This window comes from Microtus oregoni, unplaced genomic scaffold, assembly GCF_018167655.1.
Source record: "Microtus oregoni isolate MIOR12 unplaced genomic scaffold, Mior012 000020F_ref0000438, whole genome shotgun sequence".
Lineage (NCBI taxonomy): Eukaryota > Metazoa > Chordata > Mammalia > Rodentia > Cricetidae > Microtus > Microtus oregoni.
The window spans coordinates 14,278,569-14,298,718 of record NW_024543079.1 but is presented as its reverse complement, the minus strand read 5'-3'; the positions used below and the strand labels follow the sequence as shown (position 1 = coordinate 14,298,718).

The following is a 20,150-nucleotide window of genomic DNA, read 5'->3' as shown; positions in this document are numbered from 1 at the left end:
GATTATTGATTCTACTCTGAATTTAAAATGTAAGAGTTAGCTACTAACCAGCCTGGTCTACAAGAGCTAGTTCCAGGACAGGCTCCAAACCAAAGAGAAACCCTGTCTCGAAAAACAAAAAAAAAAAAAAAAAAAAAAAAAAAAAAAAAAAAAAAAAAAAAAAAAGAGTTAGCTACTAACAAGCCTGAGCTAACAGTCAAGCATTTATAATTAAGTCTCCATGTGGTTATTTGGGAACTGGCTGATGGGACAGAAAAGTCCACCTACTCTGATTATGCTGTATTTGTAAGAGATGCATGCTGCCATATGGTATCAAGATGTCTTTATTTATTTTTGGTTTGTTAAGATACAGTTTTCTCTGTGTAGCCTTGGCTGTCCTGGTGCTCATTCTGTAGACGAGGTTGGCCTCAAACTCACAGATCTGCTTGCCTCTGCTGGATTAAAGGTGTACACCACCACTGTTCAGAAAGATGTTTCTATTTTTATATAGTTTAACCCATTAAGAATATAGCAACATGTTAAACAGAGATGACAGGCACTATGACAGAAGGAGGATTATGTGTATGAAAATTTGTATGATAAAGTATTTAAAGTTTCACCCAGCTCCCAACTAAACTGTGATACACTGCAACAATGCTACAAGAAAATAATATATAGCTGAGTGGTGCTGGCACACATCTTTAATCCCAGCACTTGGGAGGCAGAGGCAGCAGATCTCTGTGAGTTTAAGGCCAGCCTGGTCTAGAAGAGCTAGCTCCAGAACAGGCACCAAAGCTACACAGACAAACCCTGTCTCAACAAACAAACAAAATAATATTAAAATCCAGTATTAACTGGTATATAGTGGCAACAGAATTGGTAGTCATTGTAAAAAAATAATATGACAATATAGCCAAAAATAATCTTTTGTTCTAATTTTACATCACTTTAGGAAATATAGTCTATCAGAAAAATAGGAAAAGGCTTAAAAACAGTTACAAAGGTGCAATTGAGAATTGCAAAAACAGAAATAAAAAAAAACCGAAAAACATTTAAACACCAAATAATCAAGTTTTACTATTTTTTATTCACTAAAAATGGCAGATACATAGACATGACTGAAAGTGCATCAACACTGTTACCAAATAATAAAAATATATAATACAGAAAGCTCTGTGTTAGATCCCCAAAATGTAAAGACTATAAGAAACTGTATGAATTAAGTTTATAAAGCCTGTACAAACAAGATAACAATTCTGTGTTTACAATAAACACAATTTTTAAAATTTCAAGGGGATAATTGTTCTTAAACACAAAATCAAGAATTGCTTTGACACAACCAAGGAAAAGCACTTGAGAACCATTATTGGTCATAATTTGAATGAGTATTCACAATTTGAATACAATCCTATTGTGGACAAATACAACAAGCTTCATGAAAGAGAAAAAAGCTGGTGGATGACTCAGTCATCTTTCTGCTCTTTGCTCCAGTGTAAGGACTGAATTTGGATCTCTAGGACCCTTGTAAAAAGTTAGGCAAGAGGGATGGAGAGATAGCTTATTGGTTAAACTTATTGCTCTTGCAGAGGATCCAGATTAAGTTTCCAACACCCACATGGTGGCTCACAACCATCTGTAACTCCAGTTCCAGGTGATCTAATTAAAGCCTTCTTCCCACCTGCACTGGCATCAGGCAGACAAAATAATCATGAACTTACAAGAAAAAAAATGATCTGGAGGCATCAAAATCCCTAACTTCAAACTCTACAACAGAGCTACAGTACTGAAAACAGCCTGGTATTGGCATAAGAACAGACAGGAGGACCAATGAAACCGAATAGAAGACCCGGATATCAATCCACACATCTTCGAACACCTGATTTTTGACAAGGAAGCAAAAAATATCAAATGGAAAAAAGAAAGCATATTTAACAAGTCGTGCTGGCATAACTGGATATCAACATGTAGAAGAATGAAATAGACCCATATCTATCACCATGCACAAAACTCAAGTCCAAATATATTAAAGACCTCAACATAAAGCCAGCCACACTGAACCTTATAGAAGAGAAAGTGGGAAGTACACTTGAACACATTGACACAGGGAACCACTTCCTAAATAGAACCCCAGCAGCACAGACACTGAGAGAAACAATTAATAAATGGGACCTCCTGAAACTGAGAAGCTTCTGTAAAGCAAAGGACACGGTCAACAAGACAAAACGACAGCCTAAAGAATGGGAAAAGCTCTACACTAACCCCACATCAGACAGAGGTCTGATCTTCTTTTTTTTTTTTTATAGTTTTTTTTTTATTGAGAAAAGGAAGAAAAAAAAAAAAACAAGTTTCCACCTCCTCCCAGCCTCCCATTTCCCTCCCCCTCCTCCCACCCTTCTCTCCCTCCCTCTCCAGTCCAAAGAGCAGTCAGGGTTCCCTGCCCTGTGGTAAGTCCTAGGTCCTCCCCCGACTGTCCATATCTAGGAAGGTGAACATCCAAACTGGCTAGGCTCTCACAAAGCCAGCACACTGCGTAGGATCAAAACCCCGTGCCATTGTCCTTGGCTTCTCATCAGCCCTCATTGTTCGCCATGTTCAGAGAGTCCAGTTTTAACCCATGCTTTTTCAGTCACAGTCCAGCTGGCCTTGGTGAGCTCCCAGTAGATCAGCTCCACTGTCTCAATGGGTGGGTACACCCCTCGTGGTCCGGAACAGGTTTAGAGAAAAAAACAAGAAGTAAAGGAGAGCAAAGAGAAGTCTGAAGAAAAATCTGCAAGAAAATGAAACCAGGGGCTGGAGAGATGGCTCAGAGGTTAAGAGCATTGCCTGCTCTTCCAAAGGTCCTGAGTTAAATTCGGGATCAACCTACCCCTGGACCCAGCAATGCCACTCTTGGGAATATACCCAAGAGATGCCTGATCATATGACAAGGGCATTTGTTCAACTATGTTCATAGCAGCATTATTTGTAATAGCCAGAACCTGGAAACAACCTAGATGTCCTTCAATGGAAGAATGGATGAAGAAAGTGTAGAATATATACACATTAGAGTATTACTCAGCGGTAAAAAACAATGACTTCTAGAATTTTGCATGCAAATGGATGGAAATAGAAAACACTATCCCATGATTTTTCAGACCCGTTGGCCCAGATTCTTGTCTCTACCCCTATTCCCTTATTCTCCTGAGAGTGGAGACTCCTGGCTCCGGGGCTGCCATTATCATCCCTAGTGTAGACAGGAATGGTCACACATTTCAGAACCTGTACTTGGAGTCTAATCTGTGGATTCTCATCTCTTCTCAAAACATTTGATTCCCTGATATTACACTGGGATGCCCCAAACTAGCCACATCCTGGCAGACGTTCTTCATAGTTTCCTCTATTTTTCCCCTTGAAACTAAGCATTCAATCAAGTTAGGAGTTTAATTCAGTAAGGAAAACTATGAGAAGTCATAAGACCCCAGGGAAGATTTTATCTGAAGTTGGTTGCCTAGAAGCTGTATAACCACACGAAATCTATATCTGTGTTGGATCTTTCCACTTATTTCACATTGCTATTTTATTTTTATAGATGTATTTATTTTATGTGTATGGGTGTTTGGTCTGCATGTATGTCTGTGCACTGCTCATGTGTCAGGTGCCCACGGAGGTCAGAAGAGGGTATTGAATCCTCTGGAACTGGAATTGCAGATGGTTGTGAGCTGCCATATGGGTGCTGGGAACTAAAGCTGGATTCTCTGTCACAACAACAACAAAACAAAAAAAAAAAAAAAAAAAACAAAGGTCCTGAGTTCAATTCCCAGCAACCACATGGTGGCTCACAACCATTTGTAATGGGGTCTGGTGCCCTCTTCTGGCCTGCAGGCATACACACAGACAGGATATTATATACATAATAAATAAATTTTTAAAAAAAGAAAATGAAACCAATATGGTTATCAATGCCTAAACTCACAGACAAGCTTTTGATTTAGATACCCTGAAAAGCTACTTCCTAGTGCCCACAGATGACTGACCAAGAGAAGAGGCTTCATAAAATCCTCAAGGTTTTCTGGGCTATTATTCTTTATAAAAAGGGCTACTTCTGGACTGTCCTAATGAAGAATTAATGGCATGAACAAATGATGGATGTGTTAAATCACTGATCCTCTGTTTTAATTCAGGGTGTTTCCTGATAACTGTCCCTAAAATTTGAATCAGTTACCCAAATTTTGAATCACCACCCACTATTTAAAAAATTCTGCAGTGACACCCTGCTCCCAAATACTGTCCAGCCACCAAAGCCACCAACATGGAAATGTCCTAGACATGGTACCCATGCCACCAACAAGCTGCTCTGGCTTCCTTTCTCCACAACTCCACACACCAGCAAGCAGACAGCTCACCATTTAATTACCCACACTTTATCCTTTTTTATACCTGGCATCCATTGACTCATCTCCCCTCGTTACAATCTTATCTGTATCTATTTGTTTTGTAAAGGTTTTGATTGTGTACATGTGTTCATGATATGTGTGAGACATACGTACCATGCTGTAAACGTGGAGGTCAGAGGACAACTCTGTGGGAAGCAGAAAGTACCTTTATCTACTGAACTGTATTGCTGGTCTATTTAGTAAAATTTAATTTACTAGCTCTGTGTTATCTCAAGTGCTACGTATTAAGAGATGAATTGTGTCCTCCGATCTGTTTAAGTCTTTATTTTCAGAAAGGGACTTAATCTGAAATAGGAAACTTGTTAAGATGTGGTGGTATCAGAGGAGGCTCTTAATCCAATGATTCTTGTCTGTCTAAGAAGGACATCTGAATACAGAGATACTGGGATAGCTCCACGTGACTACAAAGGAAGAGACTAGCGTGATGTGGTGGCAAACAAGAAGCACCAAAAACTGACGTTAGCTGTGCAGGATAGCACAAGTCTCTAATCCTGGCATTCTGAGGCTAAAGCAGAAAGGTAGAAGGAGTTTACCAGAGTCTGAGGAATCACAACTTTGTTGGCACCCTAAATTCAGAGTCTAGCCTAAGTTTTGACCTCCAAAACTATGAGAATAAACTTTAGCTGTTTTTTTTAAAATATTTATTTACTTATTATGTATACAATGTTCTGTTGGCGTGTATGCCTGAAGGCCAGAAGAGGGCACCAGACCTCATTACAGATGGTTGTGAACCACCATGTGGTTGCTGGGAATTGAACTCAGGACCTTTGGAAGAGCAGGCAATGCTCTTAACTGCTGAGCCATCTCTTCAGCCCCCAAACTTTAGCTGTTTTAAGTCACTGAGTTAGCATCTCTGTAACTGAAGCCCAGGAAAACCAATATGCCACCTTTTTCATAGCACCTTCCCTTAACCTTTCCAAGAAGTGATCTATTTTCCAAATTCCCACAGCACTGTGTTGCTTTGTATCCAGAGACAGTCTTATGATGTAGTACAACTGAACTGGAACTCACTATATGGCCTAGAATAGCTCCAAGCTTGTAGTACTTCCTTCTCCTGCCTTAGTCTACCAGGTGCTGTGACTCTCTTTCTCTCCTTTTATGTTCACAGGACCTTTCTAGAGAACTTTTCCTGGAAAGCAGAAACTATTGATGGCCTTCTGTACCTAAGGATACTGCATTAAAAAATAGAAAATGACATTTGTAATGATTTTTTCTAACTCTATAAATGATACAATATAACTAATTATATAGTATTCATACTGTATGAGAGGAAGAAACTTGGTCAGTCATCCTCATCAACTTAGACCATGAAACCCAATATGAACAAGTTCAACAGAACCGCCCATATATGGGCTTCCCATGTAAGCTTCAGCATTGCCAGAGCATAAATTTCATTTTTTTTCAATTTCATACTGTATTAGGTAGTATAAATAATTTAGAGATAAGGTAATTCCAAAAATACAGGATACAGAGGTTAAATGCAAATAGGATAGCATTTTCTTTTTTTTTTCTTTCTTCATTTTTTTTTTTTTGATGTGTTTTGTTTTGTTTTGTTTTGAGACAAGGTTTCTCTGTAGTCTTGGAGCCTGTCCTGGAACTCGTTCTGTAGACCAGACTGGCCTCAGACTCACAAAAATCCGCCTGCCTCTGCCTCTCGAGTGCTGGGATTAATGCATGAGCCACCACCATTTGTCTGGACAGCATTTTCTATAGGGAATTTGAGAATCTATGAGTTTTGATACCCAAGAGAGTCTGAAATAAATCCTCCACAGATACTGAAGCCCAAATATACTCATACCTGTGGACAGTTCTCAATACCTGGCATGCATTTAATATATACCGACTAGAAGTCACATTCCCAACCCCCAACACACTTATTTTCATCTGACTGGTTCTGAATGCATCATCTCCACACATGCTGACAAGTTAAACACAACACAAAATTTTTCTACTGAAATTCTTATTTTTTGTTTACTTGGTGCTGGGTACCCAAACCAGACCCCAGAACACTCACAACAGTCACTCTCCATTGAGCTACATTCCAGGCAAAGACACTATTTCTTAGGGACATTTCTAGATTTACAGCTGCTTACCATGTCAATACATAGAATATTGATATGTACACATATTGCTCTTAGATAATGTCCACAATGGAAAAAGATGTTTAAAAATACATTATTTGGAAACTACTTGATTTTCTTTACTCTCTTCTCACAATCTAGGTCACGTTTGGTAGGAAACAGAAATCCTCCTGCCTCAGGCTCCTGAGTATTAGGGTTACAGGCATGAGCCATAGCACCTAGGTTTGATTTTTTTCTTAGTTTAATAAAATGCAGTCTACCTAAAAAATCTTCTCAGCTTTGCTGACATTTGGTGGGTAACAATGATACTTTTAAATTTCTTCAATTGTTTAAATACTTTAAGTCTATATTTTATAGAAAAACCAGAGTTACTTTCATATAACATTAAATAAATATGGAAAAGGAGATGGTGAGATGCTCAGGAGGCAAGGGCAACTGTTGCCAAGCCCAACAACTTAAATCCAATCCCTGAGACCCACGTGGTACAAGAAAACATGATCATATGTGCACAAACACACACACAACAAAATTAATAAATAAATATAATTTAAAAATTAATAATATAGGTAGGGACGTAACCTAATGAACAATTTCCCAAATAGTAATCTGATTTACAAATTCACCATGTCCTCCTGTGAGACCTTTGTCTGAACTTTTTTAAATGTTTTTTTTTTCAGTTTATTTATTTAGTATACAATATTCTGTCTGTGTTTTTGCCTGCAGGCCAGAAGAAGACACCAGACCCCATTACAGATGGTTGTGAGCCACCATGTGGTTGCTGGGAATTGAACTCAGGACCTTTGGAAGAGCAGGCAATGCTCTTAACCTCTGAGCCATCTCTCCAGCCCCCTTTGTTTGATCTTTAAAAAATGTAAATAAATGGGCAGTGTGAAATAAATATTCAACAGGTTTAGTATTAGTAAAAGAGATGGCTAATGAGAACTTTGTTGACTCTTTGCGTGCATACTGGGAATGCCAAAGTTGTACACTGAACATAAATACCTATTTATAGTATAAGTGCCCTTCAAAGTTGGTGATTATTAGTATTATTAACGGAAACAAGTTAATATTATTAGCTGTTCACTATTAATGATACAGAACAGAAAATACCTCACAATTATGTGTTCAGGTTTATATATAAATATAGCATATCAAACTATATGGCTGCCATTACTCCTTCTACCAATAGAGTTTATTCCCTTTATGTACTTATCCATTTATGGCTGTAGACATTTATTAAATATTTTACTAGTTATTTTATATCTCTCTCTCTCTCTCTCTCTCTCTCTCTCCCTCTCCCTCTCTCTCTCTCTCTGTAGCTCAAAGGGCTGTTCAGATCTCCTGGAAATGGAGTTGCAAGTAGTTATGAGCTGCCTGATGTGGGTGCTGGAAATCAAACTTAGAACAATATACACTCTTCCTTGCTGAGCCATTGCTCTGGGCCTAGAAGTTTATTAATTAACTCAGCAAATATTTGTTGAACTCCTAGGCACCCACCATATGTATTTTTTAGAATAAACTAAAGTAGAAAAGATCAACTATTTAAAAGTAGATAAAACATGCTAGATTATACAGTAGGTAGACATTGGAGCCAATGGCAAGGAAGAGGATAACGTAGGAGCAACCCCCAGCCCAGTCCTCAAGAAGCAACCAATCTAATGAGCAGAGAAGGCATAAACCAGCTCCATCACTTCCCTTTCTTCCCATATTGATCCAGGACTTCACAACAGGCCTTCTTTTTCCTGACAGCTTTCATTACAACACTAAAATTTTTGATGGAGTCCTACTGTTTAGTCAATCAAGCCAAACTCTCCTGCCTGGAACAAGAAAAAATACAACATTCAAAGTCTACCACAAACCAGGTGTGTGGCATAAACCTATAATCCCAGCACTCTGGAGAGAAGGGAGTATCTCAAATTCAACACTAACCTGGGCTCCATAGAGAGAAGCTGTCTTAAAACAGAACAAAACAACAACAAGCACAACCAAAAAAGCCTTCCATGGTCTGTAAGAAAATGCACAAACTAGGAACACCGGCTTTGCAACTAGACTGCCCAAATGCAAATTTATTATCAATCGTTACCCATATTTCTTGCTTAGTCTATAAAAAGGAATTTTAAAAACTGGAGGCTGCTTCACTATGTTATTATGAGAATAAATAAAATATAACTTGCAAAATGCTCATCACTATTTAGCAAATAGTAAGCATGCAAAATATGAGCCCTACCTAAGTATTACCTATTACTGTGGCTGCCATTCAATCTTCAATTTGGGTCTTATCTCCAAAACTCAGTGTAACACCCTGTTTTTCAGATAAATTGAACTCTTTATTTTTATTTGGTCTGTGTGTAAGTTAGAGGACAGCTTTGTTAAGACAGTTCTCTCCTACTTTAAGGTGGGTTCTGGCAATCAAACTTGGGTAAGTGTCTTTATCTGCTGAGTTGTCTCACAAGCCCCAAACTAGACTCTTGCCATCCCTTAAGCATACACCACTATACTCATGATTCATCAGCCTGTAAAACAGTGTATCATCTCCACATATTAAGATTCTCACAATTCTTGAGGCTCAGTTCCACAATACATTACAGATATTCATCACACAAATTCTGCTATATTCATCTTGGTATCCCATAGACTCTGCAGTGTAGTTTGCAGCATACATGGTAGTTCTTAATAAAATGTTCGAAAAATGAATTCCTGCTTCCTCTCTCTTGTGGAACTGTTAAGATAGCAGCTCCAGGGCTGGAGAGATGGCTCAGTGGTTAAGAGCATTGCCTGCTCTTCCAAAGGTCCTGAGTTCAATTCCCGGCAACCACATGGTGGCTCACAACCATCTGTAATGAGGTCTGGTGCCCTCTTCTGGCCTGCAGACATACACACAGACAGAATATTGTATACATAATAAATAAATAAATATTAAAAAAAAAAAGATAGCAGCTCCATATCACAAGTATAAAGACCTCTTTTGATATTTCGTAAAGCTGGCTAGGACCAATGTGGTAACCCCTAATAGCACGGTACCCAAAGCACAGTAGATGCCTAAAAATCCAGGGAGCTGAACTGAATGAAAGTCAGTCACCTCATCTTATAAATTAAAATCTCGTTTTATTCACTGTGTTCAAGTATAGCTCAGCCTTTTAAATATATTTTAATATTTAACCTGCCCATAAACCCACGCTTATCTTCAGTCATTCCGACCACATCCCATTTGCTTTTTCTTGGTTAAGAGAGACAATATCTAAAATTCCAAAAAGAATCAGAAAATCAAATGTTTATAGAACATAAAATGAAGCGAAAGTTCTGCAGAGCATGAAGAACTGGAAAATACATCTGCCTACAAGTTTTACTGAGCTTTTCTATGAAAGAATATGAGCTTGGAGCTCTTCCAAGTTTTCAAGACAAGTCGGAAATTCAGAAGTTTGTGTAAAATTTTAAAGAAATTCCTTTCGATCATCTCTGCCTAGCTCTCAATCATACTGAATTAACCTGAGAGACAAATATATGTAACAATTTGCTTAACTATGGTGAGTCCCTACTCTGTGTCAAGTAAAATAAATAGAATGAACAGTAAAAATAAATAGCAGCTAACATTTATTGAACATTTTGTAGATGCCAGGCACTGTTATATGTGTTATAGGAATTATTTTATCCTTTAAACAATTCTAATAAAGTACTATTATTTCTATTTTAAAGAGGAGGAAGCTAAGGCACAAAGCTCATAAATCTGTTCCAGGTCATACAATTAGTAAACAGAAAAGCTGAAATTGGGATCTCAGATTCCACTGAAAAGTTTACAATTTGAAAGCAAGTGCTATTCAATATTTGCTATTGAGATCACTGATTATACAGATAAAATAATGAAACTGCACCTTGCCTCATTCCACACAAAAAGTGGATCAGAGATGTAAACATTAAGGGCAAAACAGTTGAGATTCCAGAAGATAATATACACAGTAACTTAAAAAATCTTGGAGGAAGAAAAGATTGATAATGTTGATAGTAATATTCCAAGCTTTTAGCAACCTTAAACGGATTAATTTTATTTATTTAAATACTTTTATTTTATGTGTAAATAAATAAATGTATATGTACCAGATGTATCCAGTGCCCATGGAGACCAGAAGAGGGCAATGGATGAGTGCTCTAGACCACTGAGCAACCTGTCCAGCACCCTCCCACTTTTGGAAATGACATCTGTAGTACCTATATACAAGGGTTAATAATTAGAATATGTAAAGGAACACTTAAAAAATACAATATGACAGGGGGCTGGAGAGATGGCTCAGTGGTTAAGAGCATTGCCTGCTCTTCCAAAGGTCCTGAGTTCAATTCCCAGCAACCACATGGTGGCTCACAACCATCTGTAAAGAGGTCTGGCGCCCTCTTCTGGCCTTCAGGCATACAGACAGAATATTGTATACATAATAAATAAATAAATATTTAAAAAAAGATGTTTAAAAAAATACAATATGACAATATATAATCTAACAGAACAAGCCTCAGCTGGGTGTAAACCTAACCCTACCACGGTTAACCCACTCAGCAAACCCCAGAGCTGCCACTGAACAATAAGTATATTCAGGGGTCTATGTCATGTTGCAGGCATACAGAGCAGGAGGGGAATCCAGCCAGAAGAGCAGAAGCAAGATGTAATTCTCCACAGTACAGAAAGTGGATAGCAAAGTAAAGGTTGAACATCTAACACATCAAAAGTAGATCAAGTGTTTGCAAACATTTGTAAAAGGATATTTTCAGCTATGTGAACGGATATAGTCTCTGTCACCACGGCTCAATTCTGTCACTGGAAGCACTACAGCCATAGATGTTATGTAAACAAGTATGGTTGTACTCTAATGAAACATCCTTTACAAAAACAAGTGGTTGACCTATGAGCTAGTTTGGTGAATCTTAATGTAGGAAGCTATAATCTTATACTCTAGGAATACTTTTTGCATCTTATTCTACTTTTTATGTCAGCTGACACCTCTAATTTTTCTAATTATACTACACACACAATATAACTTACACACACACACATAGTATGTAGTATATAGTACATAACCATACTACACTTAACAGTTTTGGAATGGTAAAAACAACAACACCCTCTAACTTATTATCTGTGACAATTTCCCATTTATCTTTATTTCACTGAAAAAAAATGTTTTTGATAATCATCATCTAAGCCAGAGTTTTAAAATGCTCCCTTATCATTCACAGTATCAGTTATCAACACCTGGAATGTCTAGCTCTGATCAATGTTCACTCTCCAGACCTTAATTTAGGACCTTATTATTTCTTTCCTTTCTCTTCAGTCTATAGCCCATATCTCAAAAGAACATCCCCATTGTGCTGGGAAGCTAGCTCAGTCTTTAAAGTTCTTGTCTTCCAGGCATGAGGACCTAAGTTCTACCCCAGGAACCAATTAAAACAAACAAACAATAACAACAACACAACAGGTACAGTGGCACATGCTTAAAATCCCAGTGCAGAAAAGGCGGCCAGGCAGAATCCTGGGGTTTGCTAGGCAACTAGCCAACCCTACTTGGCAAATTCCAGGCCATCAAAAGGCCCAGCTGATAGAGGAATAGATGGATAGACGGATGGATGATAGATTGACTAATAGACAGACAGACATGAATGTAATGCCAAGTTAAACAGTGCCTAGAAAATGACAATGGAGATTGAACTCTGGGTTCTACATGTATGAGCACACATGCGCACACCCATACACACAAAGAACATCCATTCATCTTTTAAAAATTAAATTTTATCATATACTACTCCTCTCGAAAGTCTTGTCTCCTCCTCACCTGAAGAGGATTCAGGCTAAACTAATCGGTTAAGTCTTTAACACCCTTTCTCATCTTGTCTCTGACCATACTTGCAAATACCATGCACCACCTTATTCAAGTTACATGTCTTTGACATTAAAGTTATCAGATCCACCACTAGATCTTATTTTTTAATGTGCTGGTATCAGAGTATATATAGGGCTTGGAAGACGGCTCAGTTGGTAAAGTGCTTATCCCACAAGGGCATAAGGACCGAAGTCTGCAACCCTAGTCCTATAGTGCACATCTGTAACTCCACCGCTGGAGGGTAAAGAATAGCAGATCTCTGAAGCCCCTTGGCTAGTCAGCCTAGCTGAATCACTAAGTTCCAGGTTTAGCAAGAGGCCCTGTCTCAAAAAATAAAATGGCTGGGACTGTAAAATGGCTCAGCAGGTAAAGGTACTAGCTGTCAAGCCTGATGACCTGAGTTCAATCTGGCAGACCCACATAAGTGGAAAAAGAGAAGTGATCCCAAGTTGTCCTCAGATTTCTACACACATATACAAATAACTAAAGAACAGAGAATAAAATGTCAAGGTAAAAAAAATCATAAGATAGAAAAGCAATCAAGGAAGACACCCAAAGTCAGCCTCTGGTCTCCATATGCATATACACATACTCCACACACACACTACATACACATATACCACACACATACCACACACACACACACACAGGGTGCAAGGGAGACAGTTCAGTATTACAGTGCTTACCTAGATTGAGAAGGCCCTGAGTTTGATCCCTACCACATTCCCAAAAGGGTATGTGCACAAGATACAACAGCATAAATAATTTTATACCATTTTAATGTAACTTTTTATTTGTAATCAATGTAGTTTATTTTATACAATTAAAAATATTACTTTGAGAGATCTATGCTACAAAGACCATAACACACATAAGATCCTACCTCTCTGCATTAGACTCAGAAGAATTCTTACTGAATATACACATGGTGTTGAAAATCCTTACAAATTCTTTACAAAGTCCCTCCCTACCCCTTTTGAGGTGGGGATAAAGCTAAGGACCTTATGTTGTATGCTAGGCAGACACTACCATTTAAGTACAATGTCAACCCCTGAAAGTCTTTTTTTCTTCTCCTGAGACTGGGCCTATACTCTATAACCCAGTCCAGCTTCAAACTTAAAGCTCTCCTGCCTCAGCCTCCTATGCAAGGAGATTATAGATGTGAGTCACCAGGCCTGGCTTCTAAGGTTTGTTTTGTTTTTAATTATGTGGGGTCTTATATTGTCAATGGATTCTAGGACCTCCTAGGATAGTAAAGTCATTATATAAAGTGATATGGTATTTGCATATCCCCTATACCTGTAATACCCAATAAAATGTAAATGTCGTGTAAACAGTTTTTAAGCTGATTAGTTTAGGGAATAACAAGAAAAAATAATAGCAACAAGAAAAACCTGTATGTTTAGCACAGATCCAATGTTTTCAAATGAATATTTCCAATCAGAGATTGGTTGAAATTGTAGATGCAAAACTCCGGGACATAAATCAACTATATATCACTGGCTGATTTATCTCATATCCATTTAAACTCTGAATCCCCTATTATAACAAAACTCCAATTAAAGTGAAAAGGATAGGGACCCTAGGTCTCTATTCATCGTTCTTTTTTTCCCTTTAGGCTTTTTGTGTAATTTCGCTGTGCACTAAACATCTAGAAGAAGGGATCATCTTTTTAAACTCTAGAAAAAGGTTCTTTCTTGATGCTTTTTTTTTTGTACCAATGGCGAGCTAGGAAATATCCAATAACTGATTATCTGTACTTTTTTGTATCCCACGCAGCCTTTGTACTGACCAACTCGTTTAAACAAAAATTAATGACTTCCTAATATATGGAGCTATTTGACTTAGCAAGAGCCTGTAAGGCAAAGTGTCGAATGAGGAAGCAGTAGGCCATATTCAGGAGCCCCTTTCATCAACGTTCTATCTTGGGAAATCAACTAGCTTTCTAGGTCTCAGGGTAAAATCACTACTTGATATGGAACCATGACATGATCTCTAAAGCCACCACAGACAATACATATTCGTTCTTCACTATTTAACTAGCTCCAACAAGACCTTTCGGATGACCTCCCCAGGTGACCCTGCTCTTTAAGTAGCGGCTGTCCCCTTCCAGGAAACACACTTTGGGTCACCGCCCCCAAACAGCCGGGTCCCTCCTTTTAAAGACAACTCCTTGAGTTGACGGAGGTGCTCTCCGTTCCTAACCAGTTCCACTCTCTGTACCTTTTGCCGTCCAGCTCCTACATCCAACCCCGGCCACCTTTTCTTTCCTTGTCAAGCTCTTCCCTTTTCCTGTTGCTGCCTCCAACGGGGCTAAGAGGCTCCTCGGGGCTCATAGGTTTTGAGACCCTCGGGAGTCATAAAGACTGGCCATTCAGAGCCAGGACCTTTCCAGATTGATTCTCGCGTCAGTCCCCCACTCTGATACTCGCGTTCGAAACCCCCATTTCTAAGCAACCACCTCTTGTGCATGCACGCAAAAAACTACTCCAGCCCTGACAGCCAGGACTTGGTCCCCAAGCCGCCTCCTCTACCCCTGGGTGCTACTCTGGGGTTCCGAACACGGCGCACGGCCTAACCCAACTCCACGGCCCACCACCCCCTCAACCCACCAACCCCAGCGCCCGTCCCGTTCGTTCCTGGGGTCTTTTCTCCGCGCCCCAAGCCCCGACCTCACGCCCCGCGGTAGCCGGCTCCCCGGCCGCAGCGCCACCCGCGCAACCCCCGGCCGCCCTGCACTCCCGCAGAGCCCGGACCCCGCACCCTCCCCACCGCCGCCCCGCCGCTCCCGCCCGCGCCCCGCCCGCAGGCCCCGGGCCCGCTCCCCAACATGGCGACGGGGACACGAGCGCGGCGGCGGGTGGGGCGGCTGCGGGCCCGGGCCGCACTCGGGCCGAGCTGCACGACCGCCCGGCGCCATCTTCGCGCGCCAGGCCGGGCGGCGCCTCCTCCCCACGGAGCCAGCCGGGCCGGGCCCGGGACTCTCAGCAGGCCCACCCCTTACGGGGCCAGCGTCGCCGTCGCCTCACCTGAGCGCGGCCCCGGCCCTCCCGGGCGGGCCTCGCAGCGCCGGCCCGGGCCGTGCGTGCCCGGCGCCCTCGGCGCGTCCGTCCGCCCGTCCTCGCGTGCGCCCGTCCGTCCGGCCGTCGGCGCCCGGCCGCCCGCAGCCCGACCCGGCAGGGCCTCAGGGAGCCGGTGGGGAGGGGGGGGATGGGCCGGACCGGGCCGGGGAGGGAGGGGGAGGGAAGGAGAGAGGGAGGGAGCGCGGCGGGGGCGGGGCGGGCCCGAGGGGCGGGGCTCTGTCCACGTGACCAGGCGTCCCCTGGCGCGCAAGGTGGAGCGCGCGAGCTGGAGGGCTAGCGAGCGTGCGAGCTGCGGTGCTGGCTCCGATCTCGGTCTGGTTAGCTGTCCAGCGCTGTCCCAGCGGATGGCTCCACGCCTCAGTTTGCTCATCCCAACTATGGGGATAACAGCATTTTCTTGCGCAGAGGAAATGAGGGAAAGGCTTGGAAAGCGCTTGATACAGCCATCTAATAATGCCATTATTAGCGTGATGTATATATAACAGTGGCGATAAAGATAACCTTTATCAGCCAATCAGTATTTCTCCAGTTCGTCCCGCCGCCCTAGCAAACTCAGTAGGTGCTCACAAAATAGAATTGTTGAGTGAACAAGTGTAGGCGGGCCTCTGGCTTCCTCGCTTCCCAAAGAAGGGAAGCTGTCTTAGCGCGGGGCTGAGCCTTCAGACACTAAAATCAGCTTTCACCCCTTAGCTTCATGCTTTTCTTTACCTCTCTATATCTTAGCTTCTTCCCCTGTGAGGGACGGTTGGGGCAGGTGGATTCTTCACAACTCAGTTGTATTGTCTCATCTAAGAGAGGGAGTCTGGAGCCCTTTCTTTCCGCAGATATTTATTGAGTACACACTGTGTCCGGGAGCCACCGCCAGCGTGCACCCCTATTATTTTTATTGCTAGTAATATTTTTCAGTCAGAAATCTGAGTGTGCCATTCTTACTAAAAATGATTCGACAGAATGTAGATGTGTGTGTGTGTGTGTGTGTGTGAGAGAGAGAGAGAGAGAGAGAGAGAGAGAGAGAGAGAGAGAGAGAGAGAAGCAACAGGGTGAGAACTATTTGAAGGGAGAAAAGGGATAGGGGAATAAAAGTCATGTGGGATGAATATAAACGTGATATGCGGCCAGGTGGCGGTGGCCCACGCCTTTAATCCAAGCACTCGCGAGGCAGAGGCAGACGAATCTCTGAGTTCGAGGCTAGTATGGTCTACAAAGTGAGTTCCAGGACAGCTAAGACTGTTACACAGAGAAACCCTGTCTCGAAAGAAAAAAAAAACTCCAAAAATGTGATATGAATGTATGGAAATCTCATAATGAAACCTATTCATAATTAAAGATATTTTTTTATTTTTATGTGTGTGAATGGTTTGCCTATGTGTACCTAGCACATATGTATGTTCATCACATATGTATGTGTGTGTGCCACACACGTGTGCCTGGTGCCTGTGGAGGTCAGAACAGGTGTCAGATCTCCTGGAACTGGAGTTCCAGGCAGTTGTGAGCACTGTGTGGGTTCTGAGAATTCCCGGGTCCTCTGGGAGAGTAGTAAGTGTTTGTAACTCACCTCTGTAGTCCCTAAAATAATTTTTTATTAAGAAACCCAGGCAGGCAAGATAGATTAATGGGGAAATGCACTTGCTTACCAGGCCTGACAAACTGAGTTCCCTCAAAAACCAACATGATGGAAGGAGAGAAATGACTCCCACGAGTTGTCTTCTGGCCTCTGAGCATGTACATACCTACACACATGTGTGCATGCAGACACACATTAGATTTTTAATAATATTTTATCTACATATGTGAGTGTGTTGCCTGCATGTATGTGTATGTACCATGTGCATACCTGGAGTCTGCCGGTGGATTCCAGAAGAGGGCATTACATCCCTTGAACTGCAGTTAGAGATGTTTGTAAAAGCTTCCATGTGGGTGCTGGGAACTAAACCATCGAATTGTCTCTCTAATGCCATGCGATCATTTTTTTAATGTAATAAAAAAATTGAAACCCATTCAGTGTCCCATTACTGTTCTTAAGCTGAAGGGCAAATGTGTCTCCTCCCTGGTGCGGTCATTGCGTCACCAGGCCTATATTGGGTCCTCTTTCCTGTCCTCTGGTTCCCTGGACATGCTGATCCCACTGCCTGAGATTCTCTCCCACACAGAGAAACTTCACATCCCAGGTCAAACATGGCTTCCTCGCGGATATGATCTCTCCGTGCACAGGTTCTCTTGGCAGCATGGATTTATCAACTGAGTGCACTCGATTGTTTATAATCTTTGCCACTAGGCTAGACTCATGATCTTGGCTGCTGTTTCTCTGCCAATAGCACAGTGTCTGGTAGAGGGTAGGTATTAGGTGAGTATTTATATGGGATTCGAGGCTGATTAGATAGCTTGGCCACTGTGGATAATACCCCAATGAACACTCATGTGTGGGCATCTCTGTCCTAAACTAACAAATTTCCATTCTTTTTAGGTGTGTTTACAGAAGAGTAGTGTAGCTGGATCATATGGTAGGCCTTTCATGGATTGTTTGAGGAACATTCACACCAATTTCTGTGGTGGCTGGATTAATGTATGCTCTCACTTTTCATGTTATAAATGTTGTAATTTATATATGTAGCACAATTTCTAACAGGTCTTAATAAGAAAACACCCAGAGTCAGAAGATCAGAGAAGCAAGGCACCCAGCCACTAGTTCTCACATCTACAAAACCCTAAGACTGAATGGGGTATCCTGCCTCTACAAGTTCTCAGACTGAATGCCCTGAGCTCCTGGCTCCTCCCACCTTGTATTCCTCTCTCCACCCAACCACATTCCTTCCTGTCTCCCTAGTGCCCTAGACCCGGGATTAAAGGTGTTAAATACTGGGGTTAAAGATGTGAGCCATCACCACCTGGATCTGTTTCTCTTTTAGACTAGATCAACCTTGTTTACCCAGGGTGGCCTTGAACTCACAGAAATCTGACTGCTTTTGCCTCCTGAGTGCTGGGTTTAAAGGTGTGAGCCATCACTGCCTGGCCTCTAAGGCTAACTAGTGACTAGCTTCACACTCTAATCTTCAGGCAAGCTTTATTTGTTAGATCACAAACAAAATATCACATTTCCCCTATTTTGTCTAAAATAAAAAGGTTATAACTAATACAGGAAAAACTATATACAATAAGCACAATAACTATGATATATATAAATGTGTGTAATAAGAACATCAAAAATATTGAGTCCACTTGCATTTGACAAACTGAGAGAAAATACACCGTTATCTATCCTATGTTGGTGAGTCCAAAGTCTTGTACCTAATTCACTTTCTATCCTAATTTGCATTACCATCCAAAACTATCTTTTGATAACTCTCAACCTTATACACTTTAGACCTCTTTAGTGAATTTCTTTTCTGAGGCTGGTAAACAAGGAAAACTATAACTATCTAGTCATTAATTCCCTCAGAGATCTGAGAAGGAAATAATATTAACTGAGTAAGCAGGAGGTGCAAGCAAGTGACCTCCAAAAAAATGTAAGAAATGACAGAAACATCTGATTTCCTGGACAGTTACCCAAGGTTCTGATGTAGCACTGGGGCATCAACCTTCAGCCTAAAGCCCTAGCATATCTGACAGACTTATCTGTGAAGCAGGGTATTTGAAGAACTGTCCCACCTTGTCTAGGCAAGGTTCTGAAGTCATTTTCCTTTCTATACTATTTGTTCAATTTGAACAGCATACTGTCAGCAGTCAAGGAAAGGGCATTTTCTTGCCCAGTGGCTAACTTTTGACATAAAGAAAATAAACTCCAAGATCTTTTCCAGGGTTCACTTTTCTGCCCATAATTTGTCACTTTCATCATTAGTAAAAGGTACTACAATTTCTGCTGGGTCTATTCCTGCTCATTGACAAAGTCTCAATTTTCCTTTTAGAATCAACCTAGAGAATTTTCCACGTTAGCTTTTATTTTTTAATTTGTTTATGTGGTAAAAAGATCCATTCTAAGATAACATCTTCCCTCTGACTTAATATTTCTGTAGGAGAATGCTTAGAGTATAAAATAACAAAAATGCAATCAAGTTTTGGATCCAGACGATCCACGTGCATCCTGTAATTTCTTTTCTACCAAAGCCAATTCTCTCTAAACTTCAGCTGATAATTCTCTTGGACTATTTAAGTCCTTGTGACCATCTTCAATATGCTGATCATTTAGCTGCTCCTGTATCAGCTGTTCTAAAGCCTGCAGTCTCTCTGTTCTTAAAGTCTGTTGTGCAACCCATACAAGTTTGGCCATCAACCATTTTAAAGGTAGGGCTGTTGGTGCCTTTGAAAGATCAGCAGCTGTTGTCCCTGTTCTTATACAACCTGAATGGTTGGTGACCTTTCATTATAATACCTTCTAATATTTTCCCCAGAAACATATGCTAATGTATAATTTGTTTCTGAGATTGGAAAAATATTAATTTAAGTATTCCATTGCTGTAGCAAATCACATTCTCACAAATTCATTGCTATGTTAGCCACATATGGCTTTAATTTTCCTCTCTGTCCTTCTGGCCATATACATTTGACCCATCTTGTGCTCTGTTTTGATCTGGGATGTCCTTTTGTGTTGCTTCTTTTGGTTGACAAATAAAGCTATTTTGACCAATGGCTTAGCAGAGTAAAGTCAGGTGGGAAATCCAAACAGAGATATAGAGAGAAGGGGAGTAGGCAGAATTAAGGAGACACCATGTAGCTGCC

General features: G+C 41.0%; 1 protein-coding gene across 5 annotated transcripts in view; it reads right to left on the bottom strand.

Annotated features, from left to right (window-relative positions):
- Ncoa6 (nuclear receptor coactivator 6) overlaps positions 1 to 15,591 on the bottom strand; it is an 87,750-nt gene extending 72,159 nt beyond the window's left edge. For all 5 annotated transcript variants that reach the window (XM_041670198.1, XM_041670202.1, XM_041670203.1 and 2 more), the window contains exon 1: positions 15,384 to 15,591. The gene's annotated coding sequence lies outside the window, so the exon portion shown is untranslated. The remainder of the gene's footprint in view (positions 1 to 15,383) is intronic.
- Between the last annotated feature and the right edge of the window lie 4,559 nt (positions 15,592 to 20,150).